Consider the following 5,683-nt stretch of genomic DNA (forward strand, 5'->3'; position numbering starts at 1 on the left):
AGTTATCTCCAAGGAAAAATAAACTTGTAAAATCTCAAAAATGTGCTTGTTTTTTATTTCCTGCAAGTATTGTAATGTTCTATTACTCTCTCTCTCTCCTAAGGCTTTATAGGTTAAATTCTGTACTGCAATCTCACTCCAAAATTGCTTTAAAACTGTTGAAATATCCAAGATTATATAATGTCCATTCTCCAGCTTGGGCTTTCCACTTGCTCTGAGTACATTTCTTGGGCAATGTTTGTATGAACATCACAATATAGGCCCTGCACAGCTAATTAATACCAGGTCATCAAGAAGGATTTCTAGAGATTGCCAAAGATGGGATTCTTCACACTGATCGAGGAACAAATACATGTCCTATTGTCCCGGTATAAAGGTCTCTCCCCACCTGAGTCGTTGGTGGTTGTGCCACTGTGTATATATAATGTCTTCCAAAAAGCCATATTCTTTAATGTAGTCTTGTGAGGGTAGAGTGATTAATCTTTTTTATTAGAGTGTGACCTCTTGGTTGCATGTTTCCATGGAGATTTGGCCCCACCCATTCAGGGTACGTTTTGATTAGCTTACTGGAGTCCTTTAAAGGGAGCTCATACAGAGAGCAGGGAGATGAAAAACACCTCACTATATGCTAAGCTAGGAGATCCAGATGCTTGCTGACACTTTGAGATGCTAGCCCAGAATTTGCTCCAGAGAAGCTAATAGAGGGCAAAACACCCCAAGGACAGCTGAGAGAGGGACTTTGGGAGAGACACTTGGGAGCTGATGCTTAGAGATGCTTGGAGATGTGGACAGAAGGACTCTTCAAGATGCTAAGCTAAGAGAACCCCAGAAACATTTTGGAGAAAGCCACTTTGAAACGCAACCAGGGAGGAAAGGAACACAGATGCCAGCCATGTGCCTTCCCAGTGTCAGGTGTTCCAGATGCCATCGGCCTTTCTTCAGTGAAGGTATCCTCTTGTGGATACCTTAGTTTGGACACTTTTATGGCCTTAGGACTGTAAATTTGTAACTGAATAAAACTCCTTTATAAAAGCCAATCCATTTCTGGTATTTTGCATAATGGCAGCATTAGCAAACTGGAACAGTGGTATTACAAAATGCATCTTCAAGGCATCACTTTATTTTTGAACGGGGTCATGTTTTTCTTCCCCACTGCCTTTCTAAAATTCTTCTGTAAACAAACAAAAAAATCCCACAAGCACACAAAAAACAGGCCTTTAAGTATCTATAATGTTTTTTTTAAAAAACTATGAGAGCTTTAGATGTAAAGCCTAGCCCAGAGAAAATGGCTCCTTCTCCTGATAAGTGTCCCCACCAGGGGGCTGCCACCAGGTGAAAGTCAAGGTCTCAATTCACTCCCTGGACATGAATGACTGAACTTTGGACAAAGCATAGGATCCATGTGCTTTGTTAGCATTCTTTGGGCTACAAAGTAGAAGAAATTGGTATATGTTTGCTGGAGCCAAAAGGGACATCTAGTTTTCAGTCAACAAATATTGATTGAGCACCTACTCTGTGCCAAGCACTGTTACAGGCACTTGAGATAAAGGTTGATTCATGGAATCCCAAGGCACAGACAAATAAGCCTTCACAACAAGACATTAGAGCCAGGGACAGAAGGGCAATGCAGAACCCAGGAAGCCCTATCTGAGTCTGTGTCCTCTGCTTTTCTATTTTCATCTGAACCAGCCTTTCTGTTGCTACAGATAGGTGTTCTTTTTTTCTCAGTCCTTGTGCTGGAAAGTGGCCACTGCCAGTAATTCCCACCCATTTATCATCACCTCCATTCAAGAGACCAGTTAGGCTAAGGAAAGACTCTAGACAGGGGGTGGGATCGCAACATAAAAACAATTTTGCTCTTACTAATAGGGATGTGGTGGGAGCAGGAGAAGATTCCAGAAATGCAAAGGGTGGGAAAGACTGAAAATATTGTGTCTCTAACAAAAACAAACTTTTTAAATAAAGTAAAAATTCAGAGTGAAAGTTGTCTGATAAAAGTGCATATATACAGCTATTGTTGCATATATATAAAATAATATGTACTGGGCAATATGCTTAGCACTTTGTACCCACCACTTCATTTAACCTTTGCAAAAATCCTACAAGTAACAGTATGCTGGTAAATGTTTAAAAAATGACTCTCTGGGAGGGTGTTTTATTTTGCTAAAACTGACAAAATGCTATATACCAGAAATGGGTTTGCTTTTACAACGGGGATTTATTAACTTAGAAGTTTACAGTTCTGAGGCCATGAAAATGTCCAGATCAAGGCAATGTTTTCTCCCTGAAGACGGCTACCGGCGATCCCCAAGTCACATGGCCAGGAACATGGTGACATCTGCTAGTCTCTCCTTCTCTCCTGGGATTCGTTACTTCCAGCTTCTGGCTTCAGTGGCTTCCTCTCTGTTCTGTGGTTTCTCTCTGTTTCTGTGTCCTGCTGTCTCAGCTTCTCTGGCTTTTCTCTCCCAGCTTCTCTGTGTGCTTCTCTGAATTTCATCCTCTTATAAAGGACTCCAGTAAGAGGATTAAGACCCAACCTGGGGTACGCCTTACCTGAAATAACCTAATCAGAAGGTCCCACTCACAATAGGTCTACACCCACAGGAATGGATTAGCGTTAAAAACATGATCTTTTCTGGGGCACATACAAACCATCACAGATGGTTTGTAGTGTTTGCCAATTTCCACGGTGCAAATATTCGGTAGATTTCAAGCCACCAACATGACATCACTGAGCCCCAGTGGAGTTGGAATAGATGGAGATGGTAACCTCCCCTGAGCTGGTAAGACTTAGCTCCAGCACACCACTACCTGTAGGGGAGGTACTACTTTTATTCTTGTCTTCCTACAGAAGAGAAATCAAACACAAAGAACTTGTCTTGCCCACGGTTGTCCAGAAGTTCCATACTGTCTAATATTTCAGACTGTCTGATGCCAAAGCTGGACATTCAGGGTTTCAGAAAAGTAGTGCAGATGAGCACACAACAGCACCGTGTTTATCTTAAGTTCTACCAGATAGTCTCACTGCTTAACAACGTATAGTGTCAAGCAGTTTCAGACCATTTTGTCTGACACCCTCATTTTACTTAAGAGCTATTTAGAGAGGTTTTGAGTATCTCAATTTGTACTTCCAAAAGTAGTGTCCAAATCTCTGAAAAACCACAGCTACAATTTGTCCGGTTCTTTGCATCACATACTATTTGCTTCATGTCTTATACTCACAACTCCCCTAAAGGGTTTGTACCACTGCCAATTCATAGAGCAGGAAATAGATGCAGAGATTGTCTTGTTCAAGACCATTCAGGAAGCCGGAGAGTCAGAAGTCATATCCAAGTCAGTCTATCTCTGAGACTTGCTATGAAGTGTTAGTTCAAAGCCCTTAGGAGCCCCTTTTCAACCATCAGGGGACTACTGCTTTTCTGCAGTGAGAGACCTTTGGCCTGCAAGGCAGACATCGGCTTTACAGCAGTGTGGCACCCAGTTCCCACTGAGGCAGGCCACTGTCTTTCCTGAGAGCCCCCTGCTTTCTACCACGTGCCCTGGTACAACGCTGCACCGTCTGCTCCCTGCAAGCTGGCCCGCAGACACAGTTGTCTCACCTCTCAAAGTCTGCATTAAGGAGAAAATGCAAAGAAAACTTTGCATCCAGATTCACTGGATCATTTCATTCCAGTGAAAATAGAATGTTCTTTAACCATAATAAATCTTTTGCCTAGTTCTTTCATCCACAATGAAAAAATCAAAGAAATTCTAATGCTAAGAAATTTCTGGCTATAATTCCTAAGGGGGAACAGGAAAGTTCATTTCAGACTAAATTTAAAACCATTTTTCTCTTATTTCTATGGGGTGCACTCAAAGCTAGTCCTTGCAAAATTGTGAGGTAGGTCAAGACTTAGTTGAGACCTTGGCCACTTTCATTTCTCACCCATCTATTCTCCCTCCTCCTCCCCCACTTCCAAGTCTTATCACTCAGCACACATGGTGAGTTTCATTTCCTAGGAGTCATTTTTGCTCTTAACTGACTCTCCACCCATTCAGCCACAGTCACTGACTGAGAGGTTGTTTTATGCTGGCACCAGACCCATCCTAAGGACACGGACTATGAATACTGTCCTTGAGGGGCTCACACTCCAGCAGGTGAGGTAATTATGTACATACAAAGCTAAAGGAATTACAGTGAGAAATGATCTGATTCATATTTATGCAAAGGCATAGTGATACAGAAAAACAGATGAAAGGGATTTATTGGCAGGGGGATGGGCAGGGGTTGGGGTTGGATGTTGGTGGCTTCCGGCAGAGGTGACAGTTGGGCTGGGTTTGAAGGATAAAGAGGACTCTGTTCAGTACACAGGGAAGGAAAGGCCATTAACACAACATGAGCAAATTACAGTGACATGAAAGGGGGTGGCATTTTCATAGCAGTCTACAGTGGCTGGAATTTGGGGAAAAGGGAAAGTAGGTATTTTCATTAAGTCCCTAAAGAGCTCAATGGGATCCCCTCATGGAGGCATTTGTTTTCATAGGCGCAGAGAGAGAACAATGGCACTTAAAAATTGTTAAAAATGACGCTTGATTTGAGGCCAGGAGACCTGAGTTCTAGTTCAAATTCTATCCTCAGCTATGTTGTTTAAGGTACATCAGCCCCTCCAAACTGGAGAGGTGCCCTGAAGGGCCCACTCATAAATACTTCTCCAGCGTGGACCGACATGTGGGACCATTTCAGACGAGTGATGGTTGAGTTCAGAGGGAGGGCTTTCCATGCTTCGTTCCCACTCCATCCAAGTCCCCACACTTCAGTGGAACGCAGCACCCACCCGGGTCTAGTGTGAGACCCTGATATGTGGATTTTGAGCCAGAGATTCAGTTCTGACTCCTAGTGAGAAGCACTGTTCTGTGGACCCGACGTCTACCTGGCATCCTCAGATCACAGTGGGTTCATCTGGACCTGGAGGAGGACCTGCCTGAAAACGTTTTGCCTAGGGCACTAGCAACCATGCGGTGGTAGGCTAAGCTCATTTAGAAATTGTGATTGATGCTGTATATAATTAATTATGAACTAATTCCACAGAGACCTTATTAGGTCTAATCTCACTACTGTTATCCATAACAGGACTCATACAACCCACCTAAGTGATCTTAGAGCCCGCTATTGAAAAAAAATCTCACAAGCAGGCACTCAGAAATTTCTGCAGGGCTAAGGTCTTCCCTCTGTTCCCCTCTATACACATCTGCTTAGACCAAACATTGAGCACCTGCACAACCTACAGTATAGCCAGGCAGCTCTAATAATAATGTTGTATTCTCTACTACCTGCCCACGTTTATTAAACCAAACAGCTATCACATTTCATTGAATCTGAGATGTCAGCTAATGTAAGATGCACCATGATTTTATGAGCTTTTAGGAAAGAAAAAATCCCCAGTCATTTAAGCTATGATGCATACCTTATCGATAGAACTCCATGAAGCACAAATAAGCCACACTGAAGTCCCCAAGCTTTGAAATTTCCTTCATCTTTCTAGGGGACTTACAGGAATTTCTCTTGCTTTCAGCTGCATTGCCCTCACATGTGATATAATGTATCGTGTTGATGTCTCTCAGAAACAAAACGTAATACAGCTTCATCTGGTTGTTGGGTGTCTTCCTTTCTCAGATCCTGTTAAGCACTTTGTTGTTGCTTTCC

Source organism: Choloepus didactylus, chromosome 10, assembly GCF_015220235.1.
Source record: "Choloepus didactylus isolate mChoDid1 chromosome 10, mChoDid1.pri, whole genome shotgun sequence".
In the NCBI taxonomy this organism is placed as follows: Eukaryota; Metazoa; Chordata; class Mammalia; order Pilosa; family Megalonychidae; genus Choloepus; species Choloepus didactylus.